Consider the following 22,630-nt stretch of genomic DNA (forward strand, 5'->3'; position numbering starts at 1 on the left):
AATACAAAAATTAGCCAAGTGTTGTTGCATGCACTTGTAGTCCCAGCTACTGAGGAGGCTGAGTTGGGAGAAATGCTTGAGTCTGGGAGGTTGAGGCTGCAATGAACTATGATTGCACTACTGCACTCCAGCGTGTGTAACAGACTGAGATCCTGTGAAAGAAAAGAAAAGAAGATGAGAGAAGGGAGAAAAGGGGAGGAGAGGGGAGGGAGAGAAGAGAGAAGAAGAGAAGAGAACGAAGAGAAGAGAGAGAAGAGAAGGGAAAGAAAAAGGAAAAAGGGAGAGAGAAGAAAGGAGAAAGGGGAAGAGAGAAAATAAACAACAATAACAACAACAAAAATGACAATCAAATCAAACAACACATAGATTTACTGAAGCATAAAGAAAGACCTGAGTCTATAGACCAACAGGTTGGAGCTCCAGATGACAGTGCTGAGAAAAAAAATCCCCATGGAATCACATGCTAAAGAATATGTGTTTGATTAGGAACTCCAGAGAAGGGGTAGAAGCCAATAATGAAATGGAAAGAGTAACAAGGGAAGAAAAAGGAAATTAATAACTGGAGTGATCAATAACCAGAGGAAAAAAACCCACAAGATAAACCAATAAATGTAAAATAAGCCAAAAGAAATAAAATCAACTACAGTAGATCAATTATTTAATGAAATGTGAACACATGAATTCCCATTGAAAGACAAAGGTCAGCTTGGGTTTAAAAATACAGTGATAACTGGGCAATATGGTGAGATCCCCATCTCTCCAAAAGAAAAAAAAATACAAAAAATTAGCTGGGTGTAATGGTGCATGCCTGTAGTCCCAGCTACTGTAGAGGCTGAGGTGGGGGGATCACCTCAAACTAGAAGGCCAATGCTGAAGTAAGCTGTGATGGTGCCACTGCACTCCAGCCAGGGCAACAGAACAAGACATTGTCTCAGTCAACACCATCACCAACAAAAAAACCCAGTGATGTATATATACAAGAAAAACACTTAAAGAATGATAATGGTAGAAAATAAAAGAATGCCAAGAGATACCAGGAAAGCACAAAAGCTAAAGTAAAATCAAGAGCGGCCATAATAATAATAGAGGGGTGGAATTTAAGGTTAAGCACTGAAATGGGATAAAGAGGGACACCGTGTAATGATAGGCACAATTTGTAATGAGAGAACACTCAAAATCTGCATGCTCCCAACAGCATCATGGTAAATACAAAAAGCAAAATCTAGTAAAAGATGAGATTTATAGAGAAAATTACAGAGAACACTCAAAATCTGCATGCTCCCCACAGCATCATAGTAAATATAAAAAGCAAAAACTAGTAAAAGAAGAGATTTATAGAGAAAATTTGAGTGGAAGGCTAAATCTCTGTTAGAACTAGAGTAAAAGCCTCCTCCCTCAAAGGATACAAAAGAAGTGAAAGTTTGAATAACCAAAAACTTGATTTGGTATATATGGGACCTTATATCCCTTAAATAGAAAATATACATTTTTTCTATATCTATGAAAATCTGAGAAAAATCATTTGTTTGGCCACAAAGAAATTCATAATAAATTTTAAAAGTGGAGACTTTACACATTTGGAGAAAATGAATGCTTTCCTAGTAAAATATAAAGTGCCCCTAATGAACTAAACAATGAGTAGAAACTTAATTACCATTGATGAGAAAAAAATCTGCCACTGAAAAAAGCACCAGGTCCAGACGGTTTCATGAGAAGGAACTGTAGAAACCTTTAGAATTCACCTCTGTCAACATCTTCCTCCTCTGGGAAGCACTCCTGGATTTCCCTCTTGCTGACAAGATCCTGGGAGAGTGGCTTCTCCATCATGTCCCTGACACAGCTCCTTGAAGATGTACTGTATCATATCGTAACCATATGATATCATATCTGCATACAACATCCTAACTGGATTTGATGGCCATTCTGTCCTGGACAATAAGCTACCTGAGTGTAGGAATCACACTTTTTTATTGGTTCCTAGTGCCTGGTACAGCAGCTGACACTGGCTGACTAGGTGAATACGGTAAGTGAAAAAGCAGAATGCACAATCATCAGTACTCTGTGATGCCCCTATGGGAACTCCCCAAGACACACACATAGGAAGGAGAATAAATGAAAAGAAACCAAAATGCTAACAGTAATTAGATTGAGATTTCCCCCATTATCCAAATATTTGTGATGGAGTTAAACAATTTTTATAGGGGTGAATAGTAATTTATACAACCACCTGGGCCAAGGAGTAGAAAAGGAGGAGGAAGGCTCAGAGGATCTTCAGGCAGGCCCTTCTGCTACCTCGGCTTCCTTTCTCCAGCCAGGTGGTCCAGCCCCCAGGCAGACATGAAGGCCTTGACAGGGGCCTCTGCCCCACCACCTTCATGCCTCATAGGGGACCTCTAGCTAGGAGAAGGTGATGAAACAGGGTGGGCACCCATTGGGAGCCTAAGCTGGAGAGAAGGGTCCCGTGGGTCTTACCTGGCCCAGGCAGCAGCTCTGGAAATTCTATCAACACTAGATTCCTTCAAACAGAGCCTCCTAAATTTTAGCAAGAGCTCCTATGCCCTTCAGCCCCAGGGCCTTAGTCCTGTCAGCCCCATCTTCCCCTCAATATAAACCAACAGCCACTGTCCCCTCACTCTGTGGCCCAGATCCAGCTCTGAGTCTCCTTGGCATTCGGGCATGGAGCCCCAACTGCATTCCTGGTGATCAGCTACCCCTGGTCATGACCAAGGTCTTTCCTATGCCCCAGAGCCTGGCACTGACCATCCATCTAGGCTGGCATTCCAGACTAATGCCCACCCTCCCTCTACTGGACACAGTCAGCTCTAGGGAGGGCAGAGAAAATCCATCTAGAATGAGGGCAACTGCTGTGGCTGGGGAAAGATGCGACAGGGCAGATGAGCTTGTCCTGGTCCATCTCAGGCCCCTGCAGGCTGCAGGGAGCCAGGGACTAAGAGGTGAATAAGAGGTGTAGCCTTCAGGGAGATCCCCAGAGGACCATGGCACCTGAAAGGAAGGGAGGGGTGGATGGAGAGAGCTCTTGGTGGACAGGAATGTGAAGTGAAGATGGAGGGAGACCCAAGAACCTGCTCTCTCAGAGGTCAGACACTAGACAGGCAGCGGGGCTTCTGGGTCAGCCTGGGTCAGCAGGTGAGTCTGGGGAGGGAAATGTTGGGCCAGGCGTAATCCAGCTGAACCACCCCAGGGAGGCTTCTCCAGCTTGGGGGTGGGGGAGTTGCTGTAGGAGGAAGTACAGGCAAGGGGACTCGCTGGAGTCCCCTCAACCTGGCTTCAGCTTCCTGCTGATACCAGCTTCCCTTTCCAAAGGCCCCCAGCTGGCCCTGGAGTAGAACAGATGGGTCTGTCCTGAAGCCAGTTTCTTTCTCTCAATCACAGCGACTTTGGGCTGCCCTTGGAGTTTGACCTAGGAAGTGGGTGCAGGGCCTGGATCCAGAGAGGAGGGGTCACCGGATGGGTTATAGGATGGGGGAAGGGGAGGTCCAGGTGGAAGTTCAGGAGGGAGGGGAGAGAGTGAGGAAACTGCTGCGGCCCTCTCCTGGTCCTTCATGGGTGAGGGCTCACTCACAGTTCCCACAAGAGGAGGAGGAACAAGGGCTCCCAGCTCCTTCCAGTCCGGGCTGCCAGCTCAGATGTGGGGCCTCCAGAGCTGCTTGTACAAGAAGTTGCAGCAGCCAGGCTCCACCATCCTGGGCTTTCCCCTATTGAGGTGGGAATGATGACTGCACCCTGAAATCCCCGAGTCAGGACCACAGCAGTGGGGAGGAGGCTCAGAGGCCCCTTTATTCCACAGGCTTTTGCCTGGCTTCCCTGGGATTCCTGAGTGGCCTCCTTTGAGGGAGGGGAAGAGTTGTCCCTGCTTACCTTCCCCTTGCCACCCTCTCTCTCCTTCAAGAGAGCTTGCTTTCTGCCCTCTCCTAGGCAGCCAGGGAACAGGAGACATCCCTCTCCTGGGACATCAAATTCTCCAACTACACCCTCAGCTGCAGATGGCAAGGTCACAATTTGGAATTCCTGTCTCCTTCCTTCCTTCCCATGCCCACAACAGGGCTGGGCACACAGAGGATGCTCAGAAGAATGAGCACGTGCTTGCCTTTGGCTTGCATTCTTCTTGCCGAGTCGAACAGCGTGGTCAACCCTGAAGGCCACCTGGCTGAAACTGAACCCGGTGGCCTGGGTGGGTTTTATGGGCAGGAGACCTGGAACTGTCCTGGACACAGCCATTTCCTGGCAGCGTGACCTTCGGCCAGTCACTAAACCTCTCTAAACATCTGTTTGTACTCAAGGCAAATGGAGGTGCCTATGTCTGCCTTCCAACTTGTTAGAAGCTTAACCCTGGGTTCAAGCCTTTGAGTAAGAGGCCACAGTACTCTTAGCCCCTTTGGGACTGTGTCTTATCATATTTTATGTCCCCTGTGTCCAACACAGTGACCAGTACATACCAAGTACTCAATATGTGAAATTAGAGTGCATGGTGAATGACAAGACTGCGCCATACATGGCAGGAGCTCCTCTCTTCTAGGGGTCTGTGGGCTTGCCCAGTAGCCTGCCCTAAGCCATGAGCCGATGCCCAACACACAGGTGTCCCCACACACTCCCCAATTACCCTGTGTCACTGCCACCCTCACATCATTGCCCCCTCTGTTCTGCTCCACCTCTCCTTTCTTACGAGATCCCTTCTCAGCAATGATCTCCTGCCCATCCACCTAAACTTGGGGATATTTCCATCTATGACCCTACACCCCGTCTATCCACACCATCTCTCTCCCCTTCTGCCTGTTGTCTACACTCTCGATCCGCATCCTCACCTTCACTCCTGACCCACTGTCCTCTGCCTTCAGCAACACCCTTGACCAGCTGGCCTTCTGGTGGCCACATTGGATAGGTGTACTATGGCCTTTATCTAACTTGACCTTTCTGTAGCCCCCTTCTTCTGGACACTTCTTGCCCTTTGGGCCAGCACTCTTGTGCTTCTCCTCCTTGATCTGTGCCTGCTGCTTCCTCTCAGGCTTCTCTTTTCCTCCCTTTGTCTGGCATCTACCTTCAGGCAGGCCCGGTGTTTCCTCCATCCTACTCTTCCTCAAGTCATCTCCCCTCAGTAAATAGCACCACTGTCTGCCCATGAGTGCAAACTGGGAAGCTAGAACTTGGTCTGATTTCCCATAGATGCCCCTTCACCACCAGACCCTGCCTACTTTACTTCTCAAAACCTCCAGTCATTGCCACGTGCCCATGGTACCACCAAGGACCTTAGCCGTTCTTGCAGCCCTGGCCATGGGGAATTTTTTTTCTCAATCCCACTCCCTTCTCTGCTAAAAGCCTTACAATGGCCAGAGGATGGCATGCACATTCCTGGCAAGGGCCCATGAGACCATGCCCAGATGGGCACTAGCCACTTGCAACTCCCTACTCCACTCTTGAACCCGACCCACATGTCCTCTCCTGCTGGCCTCCCATCTAAGAGGGTGAGACCCCCAGGACCATGGCTGTGTCTTAGTTCTCTCTAGATGTAAAAGCTCACCCGGGTCTTGGCAGGTGTTCAATTAGTTCATGCCTAATGATTAGGTGAATGGACCTGGAGGATCATGCTGGGGAAAGGGGATAGAGAGGGCCAGCTTTTCCTGAACCCTCTGAGGAGATAACAGGCAGGCTCACCTTTCAGGCTATTCCTTCCCAAAATGCTGCTGGAAAATATAAGATCAGGGGTGGAGGTCCAACTAACTCCCGACACTGGACTTTCTTGGGGATGGAGTGTCAGAGAGGCCCACAGCTGACTCCTGAATAAAACACAGTCACAGGGACTGTGGTATTATTGTACTCGTCACATAGTCGGGGTGAGGGTGTGGGAAACAGGACCAGAGATGCTGAATGACTTGTGGAAGTCACATAGTAAATTAGGGACACAATTGGGCTCAGGGAGCAGCCTCTTTGGCCAATGTCCTAGTTCCTTCCTGCAAAAGTCCCTGGCCCCATCACCTGCACCCCTCCCGCACAGGCCACTGCAACCATGAACCTGCTGGGAGACAGAGGAAAGATGGGCAGAGGCACTATCCAACAGGCACCCTGGTACTGGGATGATGTCTTCTCAGAAGATGCTGGGACCTGGGATGCCGCGTTCATCTTAGGGCCTGGGCCCTGGGATGTTGGCCCTTGGGCAGACCTGCAGAGCACTGGCTCATAGGTAAAGGGCTGCCACTCCTCCACCCTCCTCAACACACACCCTGTGCACTCTGTCTGAGCCAGACCCTGGGCCAGAAATGAGGTTCAAAGGGCATGGCCATTTCCCAACCTCCAGGGACACCTTTCAGAGGGGCAGACACTCCCACCATCACCAGGACAGAGAATGTGGAGAGGCCTGGAAGTCTGCCACCACGAGCCAGTGCAGGAAACAGAGGGGTTCCAGGACAAGAGCACTGGCATCCAGCCACCCATCCCAGAGATGCTGCCTGGCCGACTGGCAGGGGCTCGAGACAGGGACCCGCTTAGTCCCCATGCCCTCCTGCCAGTTGCTGTTTTCCAGCCTGGTCACAAGGTGACGGGCTGCCTCTGCAGGAGCCTGAGTGAAGGTGGCACAGACCTGGAGGGAAGCAGACCAAGGCCTACCCAGAGAGTCTGGGTAGACCACCTGCTGCTGCCAAGCACGTCCAAGTCTCCCCTTGCATAAGGCTCACAGCAACCCTAATTGTGTATTGTGCTTACATATAGGGATGTTGGGCCTGGAGGAATTAAGTGGCTGTCAGCAGCTGGCAGGTGACCCAGTGGAGTCAAATTCACGTTTTCCTAGTCTCAAAACCTGAACTCTGCATTATAATGAGAAGGGTGGATGGAAGACCTATTAGCAGGCTCAGGGGAACGGTGCCTCCTTCCTCTGGGCATCCAGGACTCAGGCCTGGCACACGGCAGGAATCAATGTTCATTGTAATGACATCAACTACAAAGAAAGAAATCAAAGGCACCCAAGGTTCAGAGGTAATCTGTCCACCCCACTCCCTTTGGGCGAAAGAACAAGCCAAGACCCTGAGAAAGGAAGTGAAAGCCAGGAAAATAGGAGGCCAGTGCAGAGGCCACATTCCACCCGGCATCCATCCATCCCAATCTCAAGTGGAATGAAAGCCCAAATCGGGAGCTGACCAGAATGACCCAAGTTTGCACTCCAGCTGTTCCCTGCACGTTGGAGTGCTCCCAACTGGGCACCGGGCTATGTGTGGACTGCCTTTGTAATGAAGGGAATGCGAGGATGGACATGGAAGCACCTTCTGTGTCATCTGTCTGCATCTTTTTTGCAGGTGAAGGTGCAGGACCCCATCCACACCTCACCAGATTGTATCCTCTCCCCTACCTGACCTTATTGCTGCTCACACTCTCCATCCCTAAATGTAATCCCGATACAAGGGAGGAGTGTCCCCCTCACGATGGGAAGCACCTGCTTGGCTGGAAACCCAATCCGAGGTAAATTCAAGGAGCTCTGTGAACAGGACTGCTAGGGTCTGGCTCTGGGTTGGCCACAGGATAATGAAGCACTGGGAGTTGTCTGTTCTTGGGTGTAGTGTGGTCCTTTTCTTTCTAGAAGGTTGGCTCCTTTGCAGGGGGAGGTGACTTAAACCCCGGCGGATCTCAGCCAGCCTCCCAATTCATCGCGGATTCAGGAACCACGGAAACACAAAGGACATGGGGTCCCACAGCCCACACAAAGCCACACAGATAGGCTACCAAAAGGTGGGGGAAAAAAATTCTGTAGTGCGTTAGCCACATTCCTTTAAGCCGACTCCACTTACAGGCGCGCACACACGCACGCACACACACACGCACACACATACACAAAGCCACACACACACGCAGACATCCAACACTTGCAACACTCCCTCAGAAACACACAGCCCTGCAGCTTCTGAGGCTGGGTGGTTCTGAAGGAAGCCCCACCTGGGAGACAGCAACCCCGCGGAAAACAGGGGGCTATACCTAGAAATCAAAGTGGGGCAAGTTTCAAAAAGACTCACCCTTACAACGACTAGGCAGGCCTGAGGCATCCTGCAGATCCTTTAGGATCCTTAGAGATTTCGAGGTTTAGTCCTGGGGCTCTGCCTTACGTTTCTTCAGGCTCGTTCACATCTGCCCTCTCCTAGGATCCTCGGAGTATCCTGTGGATCCCACGGAGAAGATAGGCGAGAGTCCACCGCCTTCGCACCTTCGCACCTCCACGGTGGTCTCCTTCCCAGGTAAGCCGCAGGGATTTGTCGTTAGGCAACAGTGGCATTCATTGTGATGCTAGCCAGAGCTCACAGCTCAGGCCTGGTGCCCTGAAACTAGCGCATGCGCATTAGCGAGGCAGGCCAGAGCACCCGACTGTCAGAGCTGTCAGCCTGCCCAAGCAGAAGAAAATGGTACAGGCAGAGCCGGCCTGGTATCGGGAAAAAGGCTGCCTGCCATAACCCACTGCGGGACCCTAAAAGTCTTGACCTTAGGGACCCATCGGGTCGTCTCCGTTGTCGGGTCCCGCTGGACGAGGAGGCGTTTCAAGAGTGTGAGTTGGTCGCTGGAAACTGCTCTTCTGACTCCCTTCCTGAAAGAGGCTGTTTGCAGGAATCAGGTCCCATGGGGATTGGAATATAGTCTGGTGAGTTGTTGAGGGGTCTTTGGGTGATGGAATCTAAACTGAGACCCCAGAGGCAGGTGTCAGCAAAAGATGGCTGGACCCTTGGCCTCACTGCGTTACTTCATCCCGGGCCTCACAGAGGATCTCTGGGAAAGGCAGAAACCATGACAAATACAAGTCCAAGGTGGAGCAGTGTTCTCACACCTCGAACTGGCCTCTCATGGCTGCAGATGAGGTTGAGACATTGTCTCAGAAGTTGTCTGTGGTGATTGAAAGCCTGAAAAGGGTGCCCAGCAGTGCTGTTGACGGGCACTGTTGACCCTCCATGAAAACCAACAAAAATCAAGGCTCGCCTGAGAGAGCGAGCTGACTTGTGCTGGAGTCCAAGCAATGTTCAAAGATTCCTGTCAGAAAACCCGAAACGCTCCTGCAAAGTGCAAACAACCTCAGCCCCAAAAGGAGACCAGGACCCACAACCTGGAGGGCAGCCTGCCTACCTGAAGTCCCTTTTGTTGCCTGAAATCCCTGGCAGCCAAAAGATTTATGGCAAGAGGCAGTCCCATCTAGCAACAGCCCAATGAAAGAACCTCTCCACAATGAGAAAGGACGTGCCGATGAAATGAAACAGAGCCTAGATTATCAGTCAAAAGCCAGCTACGGCTGCCTGCTACTCATCCTGTAGTAATCATGCAGCCCTTCAATAGAAGTGGGAGAAGGAGAGTTTCCTTGTTGGCAAATGTAATGGGAATTTATGGTTGTAAAAGTATAACAGCTGCCAGTCATTAAAACATGACAGCGTTTAGAAGAAAACACTCATGTAATGGATTCCCATGAGGATCGTCCTCTGTGAACTGGGAAACATTTAGTGTGTAAGACGTTGAGCCAGCCCCAGGAAACCCTAGGCCGACGAGGAACATGGAAGTTAGCAAAAGAAGAGGCAAGTGCGGTGGCCACATCCCACCCAGCATCAACCCATCACACTTCCATTTGGCTCTAGGTATGAAAGCCCCCAAATTGGGAGTTTGCCAGGATGGCCTCAGTTTGCACTCCAAATGTTCCCTGCACCTTGGAGTACTCCTACCTGAACACCAGGCCATGGGTGTACTGGTTGTGCAATTAAGGTATTGAGGGGATGCAGTTGGAAGCACCTTCATCTGTCTTCACCTTTTTTGCAGGTAAAGTTGTGGGACCTCATCCACCCCTCAACAGATTGTGTCCTCTCCCCTATCTGACCGTATTGCGGCTCACACTCTCTGTCCCTGAATGAAATCTGAAGATGATGGAGGAGTGCCCCCTCACGACGGGAAGTACCTGCTCTGCTGGGAACCGAATTCGATGTGAATTCAAGGGGCCCCGCGGACAGAACTGCTAGTGTCTTTCCCTGACTTGGAAGCAAGACAGTAAAACACTGGGAGATGTCCTTTCTTGGGTGTGGTGTGTTCCTGTTCTTTCTAAAAACATGGCTTTTTTTTTTTTTTTTTTTTTTTTTTTTTTGCAGTGGAGGTGATTTTGACCGAGGCCGGTCTCAGCCAGCCTCCCAATTCACTGCGGATTCATGATCCACAGAAAGATAAAGAACATCGAGCCGTGCAGACCAAGCAAAGCCACACAGACAGGACAACAAAAGGTTGGGAGACTCAAAAAAAAGAAGCGCTGCAGTGCATTAGCCGCATTCCTTTAAGTCAACTACACTTACAGGCACACACACAAAGCCACACACACACGCAGACTTCCAACACTCATAACACTCCCACAGAACACACAGACCGGTAGCTTCTGAGGCTGCATGTTTCTGAAGGAAGCCCCACCTAAAACAGAGCAACCCTGAGGAACACAGGTGGGCTGTATCTAAAAATCACAGTGGGGCAAGTTTCAAAAAGACTCACCCCTACAACGACTAGACAGGCCTGAGACATCCTGCAGATCCTTTTGGATCCTTACGGATTTCGCGGTTTATTCCTTTGGCTCTGCTTGACGTTTCTTCAGGCTGGCTCACGTCTGCCCTCTCCTAGGATCATGGGACTATCCCGTGGATCCCACAGAGAAGACAGGCGAGAGTCCACCGCCAAGGCACCTCCACAAAGGTCTCTGCCTCCGCCAAGCCGCAGGGATTTGTCGCTAGGTGACGATGGCATTCATTGTGACGCTAGCCAGAATTTACAGCTCAGGCCTGGTGCCCTGAGACTAGCGCATGCGCATTAGCGAGGCAGTCTCGGGCGCCCCGATGTCAGAGCTGTCAGCCTGCTTAAGCAGAGGAAAATGGTACAGGCAGAGCTGGCCTGGTATCAGGAAAAAGGCTGCCTATGATAACCCACTGCAGAACCCTACAACTCTCGACCTTAGGGCCCCCTCGGGCAGTCTCCGTGGTCGGGTCCCGCGGGAGAAGGAGGCATTTCCAGAGTGTGAGTTGGTCTCTGGACACTGCTCTTCTGACTCCCTTCCCGAAGGAGGCTGCGTTCAGGAATCGGGTCCCATGGGGATTGGAATATAGTCTGGTGAGCTGTTGAGGGGTCTTTGGGTGATGAACTCATACCTGAGACCCCAGAGGCGGGTGTCAGCGAAAGATGGCCGGGCCTTTGACCTCATTGCCTCCCTTCATCCTGGGCCTCACAGGGGCTCTCTGGGAAAGGCAGGAACTATGGCAAAGGCAAGTCCAAGGTGTAGCAGTGTTCTCACACCTTGAACTGGCCTCTCACGGGTGCAGAGGAGGTTGAGACATTGTCTCAGAGGCCGTCTGTGGCGATTGCAAGCAGGAAAATGGTGTCCAGCAGTGCTGTTGAGGGGCACTGTTGACCCCCCATTAAAACAAAGGAAAATCAAGGTTCGCATGAGAGAACCAGCTGACTTGTGCTGGAGTCCAAGCAACGTTCAAGAATTCCTGTCAGAGGACCCAAAAGTCTCCTGCAAAGTGCCAACAACCTCAGGCACCACAACGAGATCATAATACACAACCTGGAGCACAGCCTGCCTATGCGAAGTCCCTTTTGCTCCCTGAAATCCCCAGCAGCCAATAGAACTGTGGCGAGAGGCAGTCCCACCCAGCAACAGCCCAATGAAAGAGCCTCTCCACTATGAGAAAGGACGTGCAGATGAAATGAAACAGAGCCTAGATTACCAGGCAAAAGCCAGCCACAGCTGTCTGCTTTTCATCCTATAGGAATCATGCAGCCCTCCAATAGGAGTAGGAGAACAAGAGTTTCCTTTTTGGGGGATATGGTGAAAATGCTTTGTAATGTGTGGATTGATTATATAGAGTTAAACCTTTGTTTTGATTCAGAAGGTTGGATACACTCTTTTGAAATGTCCCCTCATTTGGAATGTCCCCTCATAGATTTGTACAATCTTTTGAAATGTCCCCTCATTTGAAATGTCCCCTCATAATTTTGTACTATGAGGGAACATTTCAAAATTTTTTGAGGCATATAGTGAAAAACTGAATATCCTGGGATAAAAACTACAAAGAAGCTATGTATGAAAATGCTTTCTGATGTCTGATCTCATCTCACAGTGTTAAAACTTTCCTGAGATTCAGCAGGTCAGAAACACTTTCTTTCTAGAATCTATGAGGGGACATTTTTGAGAAAATTGAGGCCTATAGTAAAAAACTGATTATCTTGTGATAAAAACTAGAAACAAGACTTCAGTGAAATGATTTGCGACTTCTGGATTCATCTTATGAAGCTAAATCTTTGTTTTGATTCAGCAGTTTTTAAGACTTTTTTTGTAGAATCTGTGAAGGGACATTTGGTGGCCCTTTGATACCCATTGAGAAAAACAGAATATCCCCTGATAAAACCTTCATGCAAGCTATCTGTCAAAAGGCTTTAGAATGTGTACATTTATCTCACAGAGTTAACCTTTGTCTTGATTCAGCAGGTTGGAAGCACGTTTTTTGCAGAACCTAAGAAGAGACATTTCAAAGCACGTTGAGGCCTATAGTGAAAAACTGAAAATCCCGTGATAAAAACTACAAACAAGCTATCTGTGAAAATGCTTTGCGACGTGTGAAATTATGTCACACATTTAAAGATTTGTTTTAATTCAATAGTTTGGAAACACTCTTTTTGTAGGATATACGAGGGGACATTTCAGAGCCCATGCAGTCCTATAGTGAAATAACGAATATCCCATGGTAAAAACTAGAAACAAGCTAACTCTGAAAATGCTTTAGGATTTGTGGGCTCATCTCAGAGTTAAACCCTTGTTTTGATTCAGCAGGTTGGAAACACTCCTTTTGTAGAATCTACGAATAAACTTTTTGGAACCCATTGAGGCATATAGTGAAAAACAAAATATTCTGCGATAAAAACTAAAAACTTGCTATCTGTGAATATGCTTTGTGATGTTTGGATTCATCTTACAAAGGTAAAACTTTCTTTTGATTGAATAAGTTAAAAACACTCATTTTGTAGAATCTGCAAAGGAAAGTTTCAGAGCCCATTGAAGCCTATACTAAAAAACCAAATATTTCACAATATAAAGTAGAAACAAGCAATCAGTGAAAACACTTTGCTGTGTGTGAATTCATCTCACAGAGTTAAACTTTTTTTTTTTTTTTTTTAGTAGGTTGGAAAAACTCTTTCTGTAGAATCTGCGAAGGGACATTTTAAAGCCCATTGAGGTGTATAGTGAAAAACTGTATATCCTGTGATAGAAACTAGAAACAAGCTATCAGTGAAAATGTTTTACAATGTATGGATCTATCTCATAGAGTTAAACCTTTGTTTTGTTTCAACAGGTTGCAAACACTTTAATTGTGGAAACTATGAAGAGCCTTTTTGTAGCTCATTAAGGCCTATAGTGAAAAATTGATTATCCCACGATAAAAACTAGAAACCCTATTTGTAAAAATGCTTTGCAATGTGTGGATTCATCTCACAGAGTTAAACTTTTGTTTTCACTCAGCAGGTTGGAAACTCGTTTTTCGTAGAATTTCAGAAAAGTTATTTGGAAGCCCATTGAGGCCTATAGTGAAAAACTGAATATTTGCAATAAAAAACTAAAAGGAAGCTTTTTGTGAAAATGCTTTGCAATCTGTGGATTCATCTCACAGTGTTAAACCTTTCTTCTGATTCAGCAGATTGTTAACACTTTTTTTTGTAGAATCTAGGAAAACACGTTTCGGAGCCCATTGAGGCCTATAGTGAAAAACAGAGTATCTCATGATAAAAACTAGAAGCAAATGATCTGTGAGAACACTTTGTGATATTTGGATTTATCTGACAGAGTTAAACCTTTGCTGTGATTCTGCAAGTTGGATACACTCTTTTTGTACAGTCTACGAAGGTACATAGACCCACTGAGAAGTATAGTGAAAAAACCAACATTCATCAACAAAAACTAAAAAGAAACTATGTCTGAAAATGCTTTGCAATGTGTGATTTCATCTCACAGAGCTAAACCTCTCTTTTATTCAGCAGATTGTGAACACTTGTTTTATAGAATATACAAAGGGACATTTCACACCCATTGAGGCCTATAGTAATAAACCAAATATTTTGTGATAGAAACAATAAAAAATCTATCTCTGAATACGCTTTGCAATATGTGGATTCATCTCACAAAGTTAAACCTTTGTATTTATTCAACAGGTTAAAAAATACTTTTTTAAATAGAATATACAAAGGACATTTCATACCCATTGATGCCTGTAGTAAAAAACTGAATATTTTGCAATAAAAGTAATAAAAATTCTATCTTTGAAAATGCTTTACAATGTGTGGATTCATCTCACAGAGTTAAATCTTTGTTTTAATTAAGCAGGTTGGAAACAGTCTCTTTGTAGAATCTAAGAAAGGACATTTTGGAGCCCATTAGGGCCAATAGTGAAAAACCAAATATCCCACAATAAAAACTAGAAAAAACCTACCTGAGAAAATGCTTTGTGATGTTTGGATTCATCTGATAGAGTTAAACCTTTGTATTTATCCAGCACATTGGAAACAGTCTTTTTATACCATCGCCGTGGGACATTTCAGAGGCCATTGAGGCCTACAGTGAAAAATCGAATATCCCACTAAAGAAACTAGAAACAACCTATCAGTAAAAATTCTTTGCCATGTGTATATTTATCTCACAGAGTTAATCCTTTGTCTTGATTCAGCAGGTTGGAAACACTCTTCTTGTAGAATCTGCAAGGGTACATATTGGAGCCAATTTTGGTCTATAGTGAAAAACCAAATATCCCACAATAAAAACTAGCAACAAGCTATCTTTGAAATTGCTTTGTGATGTGTCAATACTTCTCATAGAGTTAAACATTTGTTTTGATTTAGCAGGTTGGAAAAACTCTTTTTATAGAATCTATGAAGGGACTTGTCAGAGTCCATTAAGGCCAAGAGTAAAACACTGAATATCCCATGATAAAAACTAGAAAGAAACTGTGAAAACGCTTTGTGATGTGTGAATTCATCTCAAAAAGATAAACCTTTGTTTTGATTCAGCATTACGGAATCACTCTTTTTGTCCCTTTGTCTACAGAGGGACATTTCAGAACCCATTGAGGCCTACAGTGAAAAACTGAATATCCCACAATAAAAACTAGAAACAAGCTATCTGTTAAAATGCTTTGCCATGCAGGGATTCATCTCTCAGAGTTAAACATTTGTTTTGATTCAGCAGAATAAAAAGACTGTTTTTGTAGTATCTACAAAAGGACATTTCGGAGCCCATGGACGAGTGTAGCAAAAAATCAAATATCCCACAATGTAAAATAGAGAAAAGCTATCTGTGAAAACGCTTTGAAATGTGTGCATTCATTTTACAGAGTTAAACCTTTGTTTTGATTCAGCAGGTTGAAAACTCTTTTTGTAGAATCTATGAAGTGATATTTCAGAGCCCATGGAGAAGTATATGGACAAAGTAAATATCCTTTGATGAAAAGGAGAAAGAAGCTATTTGTGAAAATGGTTTGGGATGTGTGGATTCATCTCACAGAGTTAAACCCTTGTTTTGATTCAGCAGGCTGGAAACACTCTTTTTGTAGATTCTGTGAAAGGACATTCCAAAGCTAATTGAGACCTATAGTGAAAGCTTGACTATCCCACGATGAAAACTAGAAACAAGCTATCTGTCAAAAGATCTTGTGATGTGTGGAATAATCTCTTATAGTTAAATCTTTGTTTTTATTCAGCAGGTTGGAAACATTCTTTTTGTAGAATATACCAAGAAACATCTTGGAGCCCATGGATGAATGTATTGAAACATTGAATATCTTGCAATAAAAACTACAAAAAAGCTATCTGTAAAAATGCTTTTTGTTGTGTGGATTCATCTTACAGGGTTAAACACTTATTTTGATTCAGCAGGTTGGAAACACCCTTTTTGTAGAATGTGCTAAGGGCCATATCAGAGCCCATTGAGGCCTACAGTGAAAGACCGAATACCCTGCCATGAAAACTAGAAACAAGCTATCTATGAAAATGCTTTGCATTGTGTGGATTCATCTCACAGAGTTAAACCTTTTTTTCAGTCAGCAGGTTAAAAAAACTCTTTTTCTATAATCTATGAATAAATATTTAAAAGCCTATTGAAGCCTGCATTGAAAAACAAAATACGTGGAGATAAAAACTAGAAACAAGCTGTCAAAATGCTTTGCAATGTATGGATTCATATCACAGAATTAAAACTTTGTTTTGATTAAGCAAGTTGTAAACAGTCTGTTTGTAGAATCTACAGGACATTTTGGTACACATTGAGGCCTATAGTAAAAGCTGAATATCCCATATCAAAAATGAGAAACAAGTTATCTCTGAAAATCCTTCAAGATGTGTGGATTCAACTCATAGAGGTAAAACTTTGTTTTGATTTAGCTGATAGGAAACACTCTTTCTGTAGAATCTATAAAGGGACATTTCAGAGCCCATAGAGAAATAAATGGAAAAAGTGAATATTCTTTGATAAAAAGTAGGAACAAGCTATCTATGAAAATGCTTTGGGATTTGTGAATCCATCTCAAAGAGTTAAATGTTTATTTTGATTCAGCAGACTGGAAACACTCTACTTGTAGATTCTATGAAAAGACATTACAAAGCTTATTTAGGCCTATGGTGAAAAGCTGAATATCCCGTGCTGAAACTAGAAACAGGCTATTGATCAAAAGATATTGTGATGTGTGGAATCATCTCTCAGAGTTAAACATTTGCTTTTATTCAGCAGGTTGGAAACACTTTTTGTGGAATATACGAAGGGACATTTCAGAACCTATAAATGAGTATATTGAAACACTGAATATAATATCCTGCAATAAAAACCAAAAACAAGCTACCTCTGAAAATGCTTTGCATTGTGTGGATTCATCTCACAGAGTTAAATATTTATTTTGATTCAGCAGGTTGGAAACACTCTCTTTGTAGAATCAACTAAAGGCCATTTTGGAGCCCATTTGGGCCTACCGTGAAAGAACAAACATCCTGCCATAAAAACTAGAAACAAGCTATCTGTGAAAATGCTTTGTGATGTGTGGATTCATCTCACAGAGTTAAACCTTTGTTTTAATTCAGTAGGTTAAAAAAATCTCTTTTTGTAGAATCTACAAAGAAACATTTCAAAGCCCATTGAAGCTTGCAGTGAACAACAAAATATGTGGAGATAAAAACTGGAAACAAGCTATCCGTCAAAATACTTCATGATGTGTGGATTCATATTACAGAATTAAAACTTTGTTTTTATTAAGCAGGTTGTAAACAGTCTGTTTGCAGAATCGATGACAAGACATTTTGGTGCACATTGAGGCCTATAGTAAAAATTGAATATCTGCATTAAAAATGAGAAACAAGCTATCTGTGATAATGCTTTGAAATGTGTGGATTCAACTCACAGAGGTAAACCTTTGTTTTGATTTAGCATTTAGGAAATGCTCTTTTTGTAGAATCTATGAAGGGACATTTCGGAGCCCATGGAGAAGTAAATAGAAAAATCGAGTATCTTTTGATAAATAGTAGAAACAAGCTATCTATGAAAATGCTTTGAAATGTGTGGATCCATCTCACAGAGTTAAATGTTTGTTTTGATTCAGAAGGCTGGAAATGCTATTTTTATAGATTATACAAAAGGACATTACAAAGTTCATTGAGGCCTATAGTGAAAAGCTAAATATCCCGCAATGAAAACTAGAAACAGGCTATCTGTAAAAAGGTCCTGTGATGTGTGGAATCATCTCTCAGAGTTAAACTTTTATTTTTATTCAGCAGATTGGAAACACTCTTTTTGTAGAATATACAATGGGACATTTTGGAGCCCATAAACAAGTACATTGAAACACCAATATCCTGCAATAAAAACTAAAGACAAGCTACTTCTGAAAATGTTTTGCATTGTGTGGATTAATCTCACAGAGTTAAACATTCTTTTTCATTCAGCAGATTGGAAATATTCTCTTTGTAGAATCTACTAAAGGCTATTTTGAAGCCCATTTAGGCCTACAGTGAAAGACCAAATATCCCATGATAAAGACTAGAAACAAGCTATCTGTGAAAATGTTTTGTGATGTGTGGATTCATCTCACAAAGTTAAACCTTCATTTTAATCCAGCAGTTTGGAAAACTCTTTTTGTAGAATCTATGAAGAAACATTTTAAAGCACATTGAAGCCAATAGTGAAAAAAATGTGGAAATAAAAACTAGAAACAAGCTATCTGTGAAAATGCTTTAGAATGTGTTAATTCATATCACAGAGTTAAACCTTTGTTTTGATTAAGCAGGTTGGGAACAGTCTGTTTGTAGAACCTACGAGAAGATATTTTGATGCACATTAAGGTCTACAGTGAAAAACGAAATATTTCAAAATAAAAATGAGAAACAAGCGATCTGTGGAAATGCTTTCCAATGTGTGGATTCATCTCATGGAGTAAAACCTTTGTTTGAATTCAGCACATGGAAAGCACTCCTTTTGTACAATCTACAAGGGGACATTTGGAAACCTATTGAGGTCTATAGTGGAAAACCAAATATCCCATGATAAAAGCTAGAAACAAGCTATTTGTAAAAATGCTTTGCAATGTGTGGATACATCTCACAGATTTAAAGCTCTGTTTTGTCAGCAGATTGGAAACACTTTTTTTGTAGAATCTACGAAAGGAAATTTGGGAATCCACAAAGGCCAATAGTGAAAAACGGAATATCCGGTGACAAAAACTAGAAAAAAGCTATCTGCGAAAATGCTTTGCAATGTATCAATTCATGTCACAGAGTTAAACCTTTATCTTGATTCAGCAGGTTGGAAACACTTTTTTTGTAGAACCTAAGAAGGCACATTCAGAGAACATTGAGCCTTACAGTTAAAAATTTTATATCTCAAGATAAAAACTAGAAACAAGCTATATATGAGAATGCTTTGTGATGTGTAGATTCAACTCACAGAGTTAAGCCTTTGTTTTGATTCAGCCAGTTGGAAATATTCTTTTTGTAGAATTTATGAAGGGACATTTCAGATCCCATGAAGAAGCATATGAGAAAAACCAACATCCTGTGATAAAAACTAGAAACAAGGTATTTGTGAAAATTCTTTGAGATCTGTGGATTCACCTCACAGAGCTAAACCCTTGTTTTGATTCAGCAGGCAAAAATCTCTCTTTTTGTATGCCTGAATGGACATTTTGGAGCCCAGTGTGGCCTGTAGTGGAAAACTGAATCCCCACGATAAAAACCAGAACCAAGCTATCTATGAAAATTCTTTATGATGTGTCATTTCATGTCACAAAGTTAAAACTTTGTTTTGATTAATCATGTTGAAAGCACTTATTTTTGTAGAATCTATGAGGGGATATTTGAGAGCCTATTGAGGCCTGCAGTGAAAAACCAAACCAAATATCCAGTGATAAATACTAGAAACATACTATACATGAAAACGCTTTGTGATGTGTGGACTCATCTCACAGAATTAAACCTTTGCTTTGAGTAAGCAGGTTTGAAGCACTCTTCTTGTAGAAACCATGAAGGTATATTTTAAAGCCCATTGAGGCCTATAGTCAAAAACTGATTATCCTGCAATAAAAACTTGATACAAGCTGTCAGTGAAAATGCTTTGCGATGTGTGGATTTCTCTCTCAGAGTTATACATTTGTTTTGATTCAGCCAGTTGGAAACACTATTTTCATAGAATCTATGAAGGGACATTTCAGAGCCCTTTGAGGCCTATATTAAAAAACCAAATATCCCACAATTAAACCTAGAAACAACCTATCTGTAAAAGTGTCTTGCAAAGTTTGGAATGATCTCTCAGAATTAAACCTTTGGTTTGATTCTGCAGGCTGGAAACACTCTTTTTGTAGAATCGACATAGGGATTTTTCAGATCTCAATGTGGCCTCAAATGAAAAACAGAGTATCCCATGAAAAAACTAAAAATAATCCTTCTGTGAAAATGCTTTATGATGTGTGCACACATCTCACAGAGTTAAACCTTTGTCTTTATACAGCAAATTTGAAACTTTTTTTTAGAATCTACAAAGGAACACTTAGGGCCCTATTGAGGCCTCTAGTGGGAAACCAAATATCCCATGATAAAAACTAGAAACAAGCCATCTGTGAAAATGTTTGTGATGTGCAGATGTTTCTCCCAGAGTTAAGCCTATATTTATATACAGCAGGTGGAAAACATTTTTTGCAGAATCTAAAAGAAGACATTTCCGAGCTCTCTGTGGCCTATAGTAAAAAAAAAATATCCCCCTATAAAAACTAGAACAAACAATCTGTGAAAATGCTTTATGATGTGTAGTTCTATCTCATACAGTTAAAACCTGGTTTTGATTCAGCAGGTTGGAAATACTTTTTTGTAGAATCTACAAAGGGAAATTTTGGATCCCATTGGGCCTATAGTGAATAATCAAATATCGCACGATAAAAACTAGAAAAAAACTATCAGTGAAAATGTTTTGTGATGTGTGGATTTACCTCACAGAGTTAAACCTCTGTTTGTATTCAGCAGGTTGAAAACCCTCATTTTGTAGAATCTACAAAAGGACATTTCGGAGACCTTTGAGGCCTATAGTGAAAAATAGAATATCTCATGATAAAAACTACAAATAATCTATGTCTGAAAATGGTTTGCAATGTGTAGATTCATCATACAGAGTTAAAACTTTATTTTTATATGGCATTTTGGAAACACTGTTTTAGTAGAATCTAAGAGGGAACAATTCTGAGCTAGTGAGGCCTATGGTAAAAAAATGAATATCTCGTGATAAAAACTTGAAACAAGCTATCTGTGAAATTGCTTTGTGATGTGTGGATTCAACTCAAAGAGTTGAACTATTGCTTTGATTCAGCAGATTAGAAAAATTCTTTTTTTAGAATTTTGAGGGGCATTTCTGAGCCCACCGAGGCTTACACTTAAAAACTGAATATTCCATGATAAAAACTAGAAAAAATGATATTTGTGAAAATGCTTTGCAATAGGTGGATTCACCTCACAACATTAAAACTTTTTTTTTTATTCAGCAGGTTGGAAACTCTTTTTCTGTGCAGTCTATGAAGAGACATTTTAAAGCTGATTGAGGCTTACAGTGAAAAACCAAATATCCCGTGATAAATCTATATGAAGCTGTCTCTGAAAATGCTTTGCAATGTGTGATTTAATCTCACAGAGTTAAACCTTTCTTTTGATTCAGCGGTTGGAAACATTCTTTGTGTAGAATCTTCAATAAAACATTTCAGAGCAAATTGAGGCCTACAGTGATAAACTGAATATCCAGCAATAAAAGCTAAAAACAAGCTATCTTTTAAAAATGCTTTGCAAATGTAGATTCATCTTACAAAGTTAAATTTTCTTTTGCTTCATTAGCTTGGAAGCTCGGTGTTTGTAGAATCTATGAGGGGACAATTCAAAGACAATATTGACCTGTAGAGAAAAACCAATATCCTGCAATAAAAACTAGAAACAAGCCTCTGTGAAAATGCTTTGCGATGTGTGGATTCATCTCAAAAAGTTAAACGTTGTTTTGATTCAGCAGGTCAAATTTGTCAATCTACAGAGGGATGTTTCAAAGCCCATTGAGCCTTAGTGAAAAACTAAACATCCTGTGATAAGAACTAGAAACAAGCTATCTGTGAATATGCGTGGCGATGTGTGAGTTTATCCCACAGAAGTAAACCTTTGTTTTCATACTGCAGGTATGAAAATCTCTTTTACTTGAATCTAAAAGAATAAATTTCTGAGGCCTTTGAGTCTTGTAGTGTAAAACCAAATATTCCATGATTAAAAACTAGAAATAAGCTATCTGTGAAGATGCTTTGCAATGTGTGGATTCATCTCTCAGTGTTAAATCTTAGTTTTTTTTCAGCAGGTTGGAAACACTTTATTTGTAGAATCTATGAAGGCATGTTTTGGAACCCATTGCAGACCTATAGTGAAACACTGAATATTTTGCAATGAAAACTGAAAACATGTTATCTATGAAAACGCTTCGCATGTGTAGATTCTACTCAGACAGGTAAACCTTTCTTTATATACAGTAGGTTGGAAACACTGTTTTTGTAAATTGTAAGAGAGGGCAATTTAGAGTCCATTGAGGCCTATAGTGAAAAATGCAATATTCTGTGAGAAAAACTAAAAAAAGTTTATCTGTGAAAATGCTTTGTAATGTGTGGATTCATCTTACCGTTTTAACCATTGTTTGTATTCAGGAAGTTGATAATAGTCTCTTAGTAAAATCTAAGAAGGAACATTTCGAAGCCCATTGATGCTTATATTGAAAAACCAGTTATCCCACGATAAAAACCAGAAACAAGCTATTTGTGAAAAATGCTCTGTGATGTGTGGATTCATCTCACAGAGTTAAAATTTTGTTGAGGCCAACCCTGAAAAACCAAATATTTTGTGGTATAAACTATAATAAAACTATCTCTGCAAATGCTTTGTGATGTGTGATTTCATCTCACAGAGTTTAACTTTTCTTGATTCAGCAGGTTGGAAACACTTTTTTTTGTAGAATCTATGAAAGGGCATTTCAGAGCCTATTGAGTCATACAATAAAAAAGTGAATATCCCTTGATAAAAACTAAAAAAAGCTATCTGTGAAAATGCT

Source organism: Pongo pygmaeus, chromosome 19 (assembly GCF_028885625.2).
Source record: "Pongo pygmaeus isolate AG05252 chromosome 19, NHGRI_mPonPyg2-v2.0_pri, whole genome shotgun sequence".
Taxonomy (NCBI): domain Eukaryota; kingdom Metazoa; phylum Chordata; class Mammalia; order Primates; family Hominidae; genus Pongo; species Pongo pygmaeus.